Source organism: Castor canadensis, chromosome 7 (assembly GCF_047511655.1).
Source record: "Castor canadensis chromosome 7, mCasCan1.hap1v2, whole genome shotgun sequence".
NCBI lineage: Eukaryota > Metazoa > Chordata > Mammalia > Rodentia > Castoridae > Castor > Castor canadensis.
The window spans coordinates 20,117,054-20,130,742 of record NC_133392.1 but is presented as its reverse complement, the minus strand read 5'-3'; the positions used below and the strand labels follow the sequence as shown (position 1 = coordinate 20,130,742).

General features: G+C 47.0%; 1 long non-coding RNA gene across 1 annotated transcript; it reads left to right on the top strand.

The window, feature by feature from the left end:
• The first annotated feature begins 6,929 nt into the window (after positions 1-6,929).
• LOC141424613 (uncharacterized) lies at positions 6,930-8,744 on the top strand. Its single transcript, XR_012449486.1, has 3 exons — positions 6,930-7,160; positions 8,278-8,366; positions 8,624-8,744. It is a non-coding gene; the product is annotated as an uncharacterized lncRNA (long non-coding RNA).
• Positions 8,745-13,689: the final 4,945 nt, after the last annotated feature.

The window sequence follows — 13,689 nt, the reverse complement described above, 5'->3', positions numbered from 1 at the left end:
CAGTATAGCACTGATAGAAAAAAAAAATCAAACAAAAAAACCAATCCATCACCTGCAGATAGTTTGATAAGTAATGGAATAGGCAACATTAAAATAAAAAGAAATTGTGAAAACACACCTAAAGGATGAAAAAACAAGCCACAGATGGGGGTGGGGAGTTTCAACACATTGTCAAGGTAGTTATAAGAAGTGATTCAAGGGCTAAGGGTGCTAGTTGGTGGTAGAGCACTTGTGTAGAATTTGTGAGAACCTGGGTTTGATCCCTAGTACCTCAAAAAAAAAAAGTGATTCAAACAAAAATGGGTAAAAACCATGAACAGACACTTTACATGAGGAAATTCCAATATTCAGTGAACACGTGAAAAGCATTCAATCTTACTATCACCAGGGAAATGGATATTAAAACCATAATGGGGTTGGGATGTAGCTCAGTAATAAGAGTACTTGCCTAGCATGTGTGAGGCCCTGGATTCAATCCCCAGCACCACAAAACAGAAACCAAAACAAGAAAAACAAAAACACATAAAGGGAGCTTTTCAGGACAAAGATAGCATGAACCAAGGGTCCGAGGAAGCAAAGCATGATGGGATGGTACAGAGCACAGTTCATAAAGTCCAGCCTCCTTTATATAAACTGGATTTCCCAGCATGCCTCAGTGAACCAGAAGCTTCTGTCTGTAATTCTTTCCCTCTCTACTAGGCCCCAAGTGCCTACCATGTCCAAGCAGAGGAGGGTTTCTCAGCTTCCTTGAGCCCTGTGACTTAAGTCCCCTCTTAGCCCCTTTGCTAAGCTCTCCTCCCAGACTCAGCTTCAACTCCTTACTCCATTCCCTCAAAAGAAAGGCCAGCCAGGAGAACCTCCTCGGTTTCTCTCTCTTTCTCTCAGCACTGGCCCTTGACAGCATGCACGTGTAGTGGGGCAGGGAAAGCAGCCTTCCCAGGCTAGGTTTTCCTAAGTTTTGTGTTTTTACCGACTTGTTTTTGTTTGAGGTTTACATGGATCCATTGATTTTCCTGACTTAGTCAGGAACTTTGCTATTTTTAAATAAAAGAGGTATGTGCCAAGCAATAGCAAGTGGAAACCAGCTCCGTCGGTGAAAATCACCTTCGAGAAGTACAGGCCAACTTTCAGGGTCCTGGCACAGCAGTGGAAGGGGCACCAGTCTGAGTGCAGGAGATCTGGGTGCTGAAGCCTGACACTGGGCTTGCACATCACTGTCCCTCCCACGGGGCTCACAGGTGATCTCAAGCTGCTCTATGACTCTGAGTCACCTGGGTCCCCTGAGCTTTGGGGTCGCGGGAGGTGCCTTCCTCCACTGCAGCAAAGCAATGGAAAGCCTCAGAGTGTGTGGTGACCTTAGTGGGTCTGATCTCATCCCTAGACATGACTACCATGTTTTCTGTCTGGTAGGGTGCACTGTGAGTCCAACTTACAGGAACGGGAGGAAAATGGAGAAGTGGCTCTGTCTATGTTCTCCACATACTCACTTCTACCCACCAGGCCTGTGACTTAGGACTGGCCTCAGGATTAGCTTGGAAGAGGGGTTCTCTACACACAGAGCCTCCCCTTGGTCCCTTCAAGCTGCCCTTCTTTCTCCCCCCTCCCCACCCCCAGCTCTTGTCACTGCTGACTAAAGTCAGCAGTGGTCAGGCAGGATCATGGAGAAGGCTCCCTTCTTCTCTGACCCCAATCATTAACAGGGAAGCATATTAATCATCAAAGGTGACACAGCACTGGTCAATCATTAGATATTCACAGTCCCCTGGGGAATACACAGCAGTGGAACAGAAAAAAATTCCTGGAAGAGTCACTGGCCTAGGGACACTTAACGCCTAGGCAGTTAATAATAAAACACCATGATCAGAACAACTAGGATCTGTTCACCCCCAGAGCCCTAGAAAGCAATGGCGACCACTGGAGGAAGCTCAAAGCTTGCTGAGGGCTCAGTGTCTTTCATTGGCTTTCCCCTCCTCCCCTGTCCTTTCAGGATGAAGCTTGACAGCCTTTTTATTTCACCCACTCTCCATAAGCTATCTGAGGTGGCCAGTCACAAGCCTCTAGGCCCACACAGTCCTTGCTCCTTATCAAGTCCATTTCTGGATCCTTCCTTCTTGGAGCATTCTCTGCCTACCTGGTCTCCACAGCTCTCTACTTTCCCTGAACTCTGCTGTGGGAATGACGTGGTGCCACTCAGTCCAGCATGAGGGCAGGGACCACTCCTTCCATTGCATCCACCATCCGGGGCAGTAGCCAGCACATGGCAAGTACTCTATAAACATTTGCTGATTTGATGGACTCTAGTTTTTCAGTCTTATTTCATGCATGTATGTGACTTAGTTGTCTCAAGATTCTCAAAGCCTAACCCTGGTTATATAACTCATAAAATCTTTGTGTATTGATTAAGGTGGCCATAAGAATCCAGAGACAGCAAGTAGTTACTACATAGATCGGTCAAGGTTGCATGTCTCTGTGGATCCATTTTCTAAAACACAATTTGACAGTACAAACCAAAAGCCTTAAAACTATCCACACACCTTGATCAGGGAATAGCACTTCTATGAACTCATCCAAGCAAATTAACTGAGATTTGTCATTGGTATTAATATTAACAAGAGTGGCTGCAATTTAGTAAGTACATACATGTGCCAAATATCCTGTCATTGACCACTTTACATATGTTCTCTTTTTAGTAGAGGGAGGATTTGAGACAGAGTCTCACTATAGCCCAGGCTGATCTAGACCTCTCTATCCTCCTGCATCTGCCTCCCAAGTGCTGGGATTACAGGTGTGCACCAGCATGCTCAGCTTACATATATCCTTTCATCTGATTTCAGAGTCATTCCGTGAGATTAGTATTATCTCCATTTTACAAATGAGAAAACCAAGGTTCAAAAAGGTTTATGAAACTTGACTGTGGTTACAACCCTAGAAAAATAGTAGAACCAGAATTTCTTCTGGGAATTTCTGACTCCAAAGCCCAAGCAAGGTATCTGTGTCCTTATTATAACAGTAGAAAATTCTGAACAATCTAAACAAAATAAATTGTGTTAAGTATGATACATTCACAACATGGAACATCAGCTAGGTGTGGTGCCTAAAATCCCAAACTCCAGAAGCTGAGATAGGATGATCTTGAGTTCAAGGCCAGCCTGGGCTACATAGAGAGACCCTGTCTAAAAAAACAAACAGGAAAAACTCAATATGGAACGTTATTAGCCATCAAAAATAATGTTTTTGAAAAAGTGTTCTGTGACATAGGAAATACTTTAGATAGAAAAATAAGTGAAAATAATAAGATTCTATAGTGGTTGAACAGTGACTGGCACCTATGAGACATGTTCACGTCAATTTTTCAGAACACAAGAATGTAACCTTATTTAGAAAAAGATGCTTTGAAGATGAAACTAAATTAAAGATCTTGAGATAATATCATCCTGGATTATCCAAGTTTTTTTTTTTTTATTGTTGTTGTTTATTTTTAGAGAGGATCTCACTCCATAGCCCAGGCTGGCCTCAAACTCAATCCTCTTTCCCAGCTCCCAAGTACTGGTATAATAGATACACACCTACACACCACCATGCTTGACCTGAAGTGGGACCTGAATCAAAAGACAAATGTCCCTATAAGAGACAGAAGAGGGAAACAAAAACACAAGAAGTATAGAGGTGATGTGAAGATGGAAAATTGGAACAATGTGGCTACAAGTCACGGAATGCCAGCAGCCATCAGAAGCTTAAAAGAGGCAAGAAACAAATTGTCCACTGGATCCTTTGGAGGACACCCAGCCCTGCTAACACCTTGATCTCAGACTTCTGGCCTCCTGAACTGTGAGAGAATAAATTTCTGTTGCTGGGAGCCCAGTGTTTGTGGTTACTTGTTAGATCAGCCTGAGGAAAGATATTCAGGTTTCTAGCATGCATGCCTGTAGACAGCCTACTCGAGTCATGGCAGTCTAGATCGCTCAGCTTGACCCTGCCTGCATTCTCAGAAGATAGGCATTCTGCAGATCTGCCCCAGGAAATGCGACTGTTTCTCCCCTGGGCCTGTGTCCCTTGTGTTCTCCACTTGGCCATGTACAGACACGTACAACGTGGGATGCAAAATTCTGAACTTAATACCATCGCTGGTATTAAGTTGCAGTCAGCACTGACCAGCTGCCAAGCCCTGTTCTGAGGACTGGGGACAACACCCTGGAAAGCCACTTCCAGGATGCAGTCCCATCCATGTGCCCTTAGTCTATTTGATTGTCAAACTGAGGGATAAGGTAAATAAGACAAAACATTTCATACCTGTTTTGAAGATGGGTAAACTGAGGCTCCGGGGCCCGTAAGTGCTTTGCTCTAAGTCAGCACAGGTCCAAAGCTTACCCCTGGACTCTCTCCAGGGGACCTGGCTCCCCCCAAGCCCAGAGCTTTACAAGTCCAGGGGTAAGGATCCAAGCAGGCATCTTAGGGAAGGTAGGACGCACCGGATATGGTGGCACACATCTATAATCCCAGCACTTGGGAGACTGAGGCAGGAGGATCTCAAGGTCAAGGCCAGCCTGGGGTACATTATGAGACTGAAGCCAGCCTGGGGTACACAGGCTGTACCCCCCTAGGTAGAAGAGGTAGAATGCGAGCAGAGGTTTCCTAGGAGTTATCATAGATCATGGATTGGTAAACTATTTATGGTCTGCTGGCTAAATATGGCCCATTTTCTGTTTTTTTGTAAACAAAACTTTATTAGAGCACAACTTCCCTCATCATTTATGTTCTATCCATAGCTGCTTTCACACTACAACAGCAGAATTTGTTAGTTGTGATAGAAACTGTGCAACCTGCAAAATCTGAAATATTTGCTAGTTGACCCTTTACAGAAAAAGCTTTCTGACTTCTGCGATAAAGGTGGTTCCGCGTGTGGAGGAGAAGCTTGTGGAGGGTGAGGGTTGTGGATACCTACAAGGTAAGGAATTTCACAGCTCCTGGTTAAAAGTAATACTGGATTCCTTGGAGTGACTGTCTTTCTAGTCTTAATAACAATAGCACACACTTAAATTGTGCTTATTGTGCCTGGCATTTTTAAATTGCTTTACACGTAACAATTCTTTATTAATATAATCACCCCCATTTTCTAGGTGAGGAAATAGGGACACAGAGACATCAGGTGCCCCGACGGTGGAAGCGCCAGTGTTCTCCACTAGGCAGTGCAGACCTGAAGCTATTGTGCAGAACCCCCGCAGACTGCGCCTCTCAGTCAGGTGTTCAATAATTCACTGGACAAGAAGACATGGAGCCCTGCTTTGAGGACAGACCAATGCTGGATGCTGTCATAAAACTCAACGGTTTCTTTCTGCCTAGGAATTTTCCTGACATCCCCACACACCCCAGTGTGTGACGCCTACCACTCACCTGGGAGCACAAAATACTCGTAGGTAGGGTGGTGACTCTCTTTTGATGCACTGGCCTTGGGAGGAGGGAAGTTATGACAGAGCAAAGCCTTTTCCGGAACAGAGACAAAGCACCAAAGCCAGGGTGCAATGATCTAAGGCAGAGTCACTAGCTGAGTAAGGCAGGGAGGGAGGCTGCGGGCCCTGTCATGATGCTCAGAGACTAGTCAGCCCGGCCTTGAGGACAGCTCACAGCTACTGAGGCTGCAGAGCTCTGCTGAAAGCCACTCATGATTAACTGGAGAGGGTAGACATGGGCAGTGCGCGCGCGCGCGCACACACACGCGCGCACACACACACACACACACACACACACCCTACTCCCATCAGCGCCAATCAGCTGTCTTCAGCTGCCTAAATGTCCTATCATGGCTTATTTCTCATCTCCCTGTGAAGGTGATTGGTGCAAGTAAACTAAGTACCTGTTGCCTGTCAAGAGGCAGAAAAATTCATACTGATTATTTCATCTGAGGTGGGAGGAAGGAAGCAGGCTGCTCTGCTGGAGTCTGTGGAAGAGGAAGCAGGGAGCAGATGGAGCAGGCACCCACCTGCTGAGGTGGACTCACCTGCTCCTGATACCCACTGGTCCCTGAGATTTGTGGTCAGATGTCACACACCCCTTTCCCCGCTACTGGGGTGGTGGGAGGGGAGAGAAGCTGACTGCCAAGGGGAATCTGGGAGGAGCATTTGGTATCAGTGCTCTCTACCCACAACCCCTACTCCCCTGGCAGCCACAGGCCTGGAAGGAGAAAAACAGGTTGTACCTCATCGCTTCTTTGTTGCATAAATCCCTCCCCTCCTCACCTCACCAGCCCAATACTGAGAAAAACAAGAGGAAAGAAAAAGAATTGATCAGGGCTGCTGACTCCTGGGAGATAGTCACACGCAGCTTCAGTCATGCATTGTGGTGTCAGGTTAAAAAAAAAAAAAGAATGCACTCTATCCTAAACTAAATGGAATGAAGAAAAAGAACTTGGGTGTGAATAACAGGCTGCCTGCTCTCTCAAGACAGCTCCATTATCTGGAGGCAATCCCAGAAGGCAGGAAAGGGAGCTGTTTTTGAGTTTCTTAATCATGCCCAGGTGTGTGCAGCCCTCAGGGGACACCCACCTCAGCCCTCTGCTCTTGAACTGGGCCAAGAGCCCCCGCTAGCTCAATTGCTGGCGGGTCCTCTGGCTGGGGGATTAGGGGACCCTCACAGCTCAAATGAAGCACCCAGAGCCACAGAAATCCCTGCTTGTGTTCTAGAGGCTTAAGCAAGTTCCTGGTTGCCTGCGGGCCTGGTCAGGATTTCAGGAATGAACTGGAGGGTAAGCATTTGTTCTAGATACCCTGTTCCAAACCACCAGATGCCACCATTCATTTAAATCAGTGAGTGATTATGGATTATGGGCCTGCACGTGCCAGGCCCTGATCAAATGGAGCTTTCTCTCCAATGAGCCCACAGATCTGAAACAAAAATTCAAAAATGACTGCTATGAAAAGGAGGTGGAGGTACCAGAAGATCTAAATTAGTTGGGGACTCAGAGGAAGTGTCAAGACAGCTGAGCAGCTTTGGTGGAGGGTGTTGAGGCTGTGCAAGGGGGAAGCTATACAGGCAGAAGACAGCACACCTGCAAAGCACACAGCATGGGATACTGAGGGGACAGAGAAGGGGAGAGAGCACAGGGGTTCAGGCAGGGCTCAATCAGCAGGACTCTCGCTGGACTTCCCCAGGGCACAAGTCTCCAGGTACAAATGGAGCAAGCTCTTTCTCAGGAGATTTTCCTGTTATTTGCTTTCTCTCTCTGTGTGTCTATCTCTCTGCCTCTCTCTCTCTCTGCCTCTCTCCCTGCCCTCTCTCTTTTTCTCTGTCTTCCTGCCTCTTTCTCTGTCTCTATCTCTCTGCCTCTCTCTTTCTGTCTCTCTCTCTTTCTCTGCCTTTCTCTTTCTCTGTCTCTTTCCCTGCCTCTCTCTCTCTCTCTCTCTCTCTCTCTCCCCCTGACTCTGTCTTTCTCTTTCTCATACAATTCTTGCACACTCATACTCAGAAACTGCAGTGTTCTTTCTTCTCTGTGTTTTTCAGTGACATCATTCCTACCTTTTCAGAGGTTCACTAAGCAAAAATGCATGTCTGGGAAAGAGAATAGAAGATATAAGAAAGGCCTTCTGAGAGGCCCTAATATGGACTCTCCGTCCTTGAAGACCTTACTCTGGTGCTAAAGGCAGGGCAACCATCATGAGGACAGAGGGGCCAGGGCTGGATCCTGTCCTGACTCTGGCCCAACTTACTGGGGTGACCTTGACCAAGTCACTCACCCTTCTGAGTATATCTTGCCTCACCTGAGGAATGAGAGAAATGTTCTAGGTTAGAGGTTGCCTACCTGGGATCACAGATAGGCTATAAAGGTTCTAAGAATTATATATCAAATTAGGTGGTCTTGAGTATCTATGCATTTTCCTGGGAAGGGTTCAGTAGGTGTCATTCAGTTGTCAAAGGGGTCAGGGCCCATAAAAAGTTAGGAACACCTGCTCTGGGTGACATCCACAAGGCCACAGCTTTCATGTCTTTGACTCTGGGGTCTCATCACAAGTGCACTTACTGTAAAGCTGAAGAGACATGTTTTGGGGCCCTGAGACTGCAGGGAGGTGCCAGGAGTGATGTAGCCAGGGAAGGGAAGCCAGGTTACAGACAGGAAGTGTTGCTGTGGCATCTCTGGTAAACTGCCTCCAGAGACCTCTGAAGAAAGAGACTCAGATCTGTAAGACGTCAACAGTTTTCTGTGCTTCACTCCCCTCCTTCTAAACATTCACTTTTGTACTTAATTTGTTTTCATAATTTTATGTTTTGGGGTTTTTTTTAATTAAGGAGTGTCCCACATTCTGTTTGGACCTCAGGCGGCCTACCTAGACTTACTTCTGGGTCCTGGACATAACCAAAACCAAGATGACACCATCGTAAGTACTGGCCAGGCCTCTTGGACAGGCTGCTTAGCCCTTCTGTTTCTTGCTTCTTTTCTTTTCCTTCTTCCCCCACCCCTTTCCTCTTTTCCTTTAATGTGGATTCCAGACAGTGGGCCAGAGGTGACCTGAGGGGCCAAGCTTAGTGGGACACTGGCCTGGTATTTTTTATGTAGGAGTGGTGTCTACTCTGACTCAAGCCAGATTGGCCAGGATGACACCTCCTTCAGAGCAACCACTGTGTTTCGTTTCAGGCAGCCCAGCTGTGTTCTGCATGACCAAATCAGACACCTCTCACTTCCTCTGTGAACGGAACTTGGTGTTTGGATGACGTTCAAGGCAGGTTGGTTGTACAAAATAGCAAACTCCATTTTGGGTCTTTAACCCTAACTCCTAAGACCTAAAAAAAGAAACAGAAAAAGCAACACCTGAAAGGAGCCTGGCTTCAAATAAGAGTCACTAGTGTCACCCTCAGGACTGGAGAGTGGCTTCAGACTTGCTGGAAGTTCCCCAGACTTGCTGGAATGTCACATCGATGCTTTCCAGGCTGTGTGACCTAGACCAGCTTACTCAACCCCTCAGAGTCCCTGACTCTTCATCCTTGAGGGGACAATGACATGCATGTTTCTGTGGGGCGTAACTGGGGTAGCCCCCAGCAGACACTGAAAGATTGTCCTCCCCACGGGACCCTGCTGTAGAGTTGACCATCAAAAGCACCTTCCTAGTACCAGAAATCCCACCTGCTGGCACTTTCTCTCACCCCATGTGAAAAACTGGGTAAATGGTCTATACTCCAGCCCATTCCAAAGGGTGGCCCAACCCTGAATCAGAAGGAAGCCCACTGTCCCCTGGAATCCTAGAGTCCCAGCTTCCCAATTTCTCAAGATACACAAGAGACAGATATTTTGGCATCTAGACCTACCTATGTCCTTTCTGCTTGTAGGCTCAATATATGGACTATGACACTCAATGAATAAATCCTCCAGGAATGATGCTCTTCTGAAATTCTTGGCTGAGTTAAAATAAGCAAAAATGGAAGTGTATGCAAGTCACATGAGGCAGCATTGGTTTGTATCATCTGAGTCAATGGCGATGGCAGGGAGCTCTCCTCCTACAGGTTGGGTTTGTCTGGAGACAGTTGAAGATAAACAGGCAGCGTGGTAAAGAATTAATAGAGATCTAGGCTGGAGTTCCATCCCCAGCACTGCCACAAAACAAAACCAAAAGCAACAGACAAAAGTCGGAGATCTGGAGCCTTGCACTGTCTGGCAAGTCACTGACACTCTCTGGACCTCAGTTTCCTCCAAGAGAGATGTTGTGAGGACTAAGTGAATACTACTAAGTGTAACTCCTGGTACTTGGTAGATGCTCAGTTTGTCTTCGTTGCCTCACCCTTTCCACCTTTCTAAGTCCCTTCTCCTCCCGCTGGCTGCACTGTCTCTAGGAACAACAGAGCTCATCCTCTGGTCTGTCTGGCCAGAGCTGAGCAGTGGTCTGGGGCCTCCCTCTCCCTCACCACCACAACGGCAGCCTTGGAGGCCTGTGTGTTCTACTGCTGTGCATCTTGCTTCCCTGTTCTGCTGCCCAGCTCAGCCCTAATCATTTTGGTCTCTGGTCTCTAGTCTGCACTATGGCAACTACCTCCTGTCCAAGTTCGTCCTCCTTCTCCAGCCTTGCCTGCACCTATCCACCCTCCTCACATTACCACCATCTTCCTCAGCTCTGCCTGGCCTCCAGGGCCCTGCAGGTGGACCTCTGTGGCCCTCTCCAGCTCCCCACCCTGGTCTCATCTTGGCCTCTGGTGAATCCAAACCAGGGGTTGCCCTCAGTACTCGCCTCTTTCTGTCCTACCTCCTGGCCCTTGTTCCCCACACTGCCCACAGCTTAGATCCAAAGCTCAGGTTAACCATGGCTTCTTTTAGGGACCCCTACAGATCACACTAACAGCTCCCTCTGCACTGACCACCCCTATATTATTTCCTCCTGATCACTTGACTCTACCTCTGTGGCCTCTGACCATCATGATGCTAAGGATACCTAATGCAAGAACAGGATGTGCAACAAGCCAGCCCTGTCCTAAGTGAATTTTCTAATGTAAAGTCACTTAATTTTCACAAAAATCACCCTATGAGGCAGGTATGGTAGTCCCCCTCATCTGCAGGGAATACATTCTAAGAACCCCGTGAGTACCTGAAACTGCAAATAGTACCAAACAGTGTACAACCTTATGTCTTCCCTGTGTACATATGTAACCTTAATAAAAGTTAATTTACAAATTAGGCACAGGAAGGGATTAACAACAATGACTGATTAAAAAACAGAACAATTCTAACAACACACTGTAGTCAAAGATTTTTTAAGCTTATAAATTATTGAGTTGAAGATGTAGCTCAGTGGTTAAGTGTTTGCCTAGCATGCACAAGGCCCTGGGTTTGATCCCCAATACTACAAAAAACTTCATAAATTATTTATTTCTGTATTTCCCATTTAATATTTTTGGATCACAGTTGGAGTAGGATAATTGAAACTGTGGAAAGCAAAGTCGTGGATGCCGGAGACTACTGACTATTTACATTTCACAATCAACATGTTTACAGAAGAGGAGACTGAGGCACAGAGAGGCACAGTGACTCACCTATGGTTATACAGCTACTAATTAGGCAGCAGGACTCGTGATGCTATTCTGCTGACTCGTGGACTTTGTCTGCTTTGTTTACGTGCTTACCCTCTTCTTGTACTATTAGCTCCCCTAGGACTCTTTCCAGCTTGGGACCTGCACACCTAGCACAAGGTCACCTCCTTAGAAGGGACCTTTGAAAGTGCCTGAAATGAAGTGCCATTCTCTGTCCACCTTCCTGTCACCACAGGGAGGCTCCAAGAGTCCTCATTCTACCAGGAGAAACCACCAGTCCATAAGGTCAGCCAAGCCCTATCTCTACCCTGGGTGACTTCCTCAGAAAGAAGAAAAGGGGCAGGAGGAGGGGGCCACAGCTTTTGGAGACTTGTTCCTAGGACATTCTGGAAGAAGGAACCAGAATTCTGTCTTCAAAGGCTTTCGGCAGGAGCTGAGGTAGAGTGGGGTCTCCCATCAGCCGCCCCCCTGGCCAGCCCTCTCCCCAACACTACATCTGCCCCACAGCAGCCAGGAGTACAGTCAATGCTTCTTGTGCTATCCATCAACATCAGGTTAGGATTACCTCCTAGGCCACAGGGCTGACCTCTTGGAATGCCTCCCCAGTGTTGAAGTTTCTGCCAAGGAGGACTGTCACTGGAATGCAGCCCCCACTGACACCTGGGCTGCCTTTCCTGGGGATGAAGCTGGCCCAGCTGGCTCACCCTTGGATGATATGGCTTGCCAGGCATGGGGCCAGGGACAAACCAGCCACACTCTCTGGATAACTATGTCTCTAAGACAGGCAGCCAGGTTAAGAACACTGTCTGTGTGACAATGATGACAACAATAACAAAAACAACAATGGATAGCAGCTAGCCATCATAAAACACATTCTACAGCCAGGCTCTGAGCCAGCACAACCCAGGCAGGATCTAACTTCACCATTCAGGCACCAGTAAGACATTACATCCCATTTTACAAATGAGAAGACTGAGGCTCTAAGAGGGAGCTCCTTACTCAAGACCACACAGTGGTGGAGCCTCTGTGCCAGGCGGCATGGAGCCTTCTAGGCATTGTGCTTTAGCTCCTTATGGAAACAGAGAAGTTGATTCTGAGCCCACACAGAATAGTAGGTTTAATCGGTACAAATGACTGAATGTGTTTGAGCAAGGCTGCCTGGAACCAGCAGAGGGATTTCCCTCTACCAGGGCTCTAGGTGGAAAAACAAACAGGCCACTCCTTACCTGCCTCTCGATTCCATCTCCATCCCAACCATTTTCCTTTCCCATGTTTTCCAGCCACCCTCCCATCATTTTTCAATGCCTATCAGAAAGATTTTTTGAGTACACACAACCTATCAGTTTCTCTTTGTCATCTGTTTAATGCTCGATCCAGTCCTTGGAGATTGGGTATCATTTTTTTTTTCCATTTTGTAGATGGAGAAGCTGAGGCTCCAGGAAGGCAAGCAAATTGCTTGAGGTAACTTCGTTGGCAAAACTGGCTCAAGACAAAGCTAAACACAAACCAGAGCCTGTACTTAGTCTGTCACCCCCTGAAACAAGGGAGGACGGAACACCTTGGAAGTTTCAGAAATGACTTCAGAACCTTGGAGAGCAGGGCCCAGCCTAGCTGGGAAGGAGGGAATGGACTGGAAAGGAGAGATTTGTTCTTCTCTGGCAGAGCCCAGCCCTGCTCTGCTCTGGCCAGCAGCTCACCCAGCCATCCAGAGGTTCCCACCGTCAAGGAGCCAGGTTGGACTCCATAATCTCCCTTCATCTTGCCTGGGGCCATCCAGATCACAAGCACTGAATGAGCCACCTGTTGCCTCTCGATGTAGAAACAGAGGTGGGCAGGGGCAGCTTGAGAAACTAAAAGGAGATGCACACAGTCATAGAACAGGTGGCCTTGAATTAAATCCTAGTGTCTCCTCTCACTATCAGCATGACCCTGGGCAAGTGATGATGCCTTGCTAAATAAATCTCCTTGTTCATATTGGTGAAGAAGGACCCATCATACTTCTTCTGTAGTTTTGGTAGAATCAGAAAATTTACATAAGCATCCATTCTGCTAAGGTTTGGAGTGGATTGTCCCCGAAATGTTCCGGTGCTGAAAGCTTGGTCCCTAGTGTGGCAGGGTTGAGGTGGTGGAACCTTCAAGTGGAGAGTGGGTAGATCATGGGGCTCTACTCTCATGAGTGGGTTAATGCCCCTGTCATAGGAGTGGGTTACGTTGAATTTTCCATCTCCCCATTCTTTGTCTGCTATTGTAACAACCAAAAATGTCCCCTCAAGGGCCAAAATCACTGTTGGGAAAAAACCATCACTCTCAGCCCTGGAATCTGTGATGTGAAAGAAAAATCTCCCCTTATTGTTCACCACATGCACAGAGAAGAATCTCTTCCCTGTCTTTGATCTCAAACTTCAGTCTCACCCAAATCCAGAAAGCCTGAAGATCCCACACCTTAATACTGCCAAACTACATGACTTTGGGTGGGTTGAATGGCCATTCTAGGCCTTGGTTGACTTATTGGTAAAATTACAGTCACCTAGATGAGCTGTAAGATTCTGGGAGCCTGTGTGTCAATGCCAGCCCCCTTATGTTGTAAAGGAAGAAAATGACTTCCAGAAATGTAGTGTTTAGCCCAAGATCACAAACCTATTGGCACAGCCATTAATTAGTAAAATCAGGTCTTCTGATTTTCTGCAA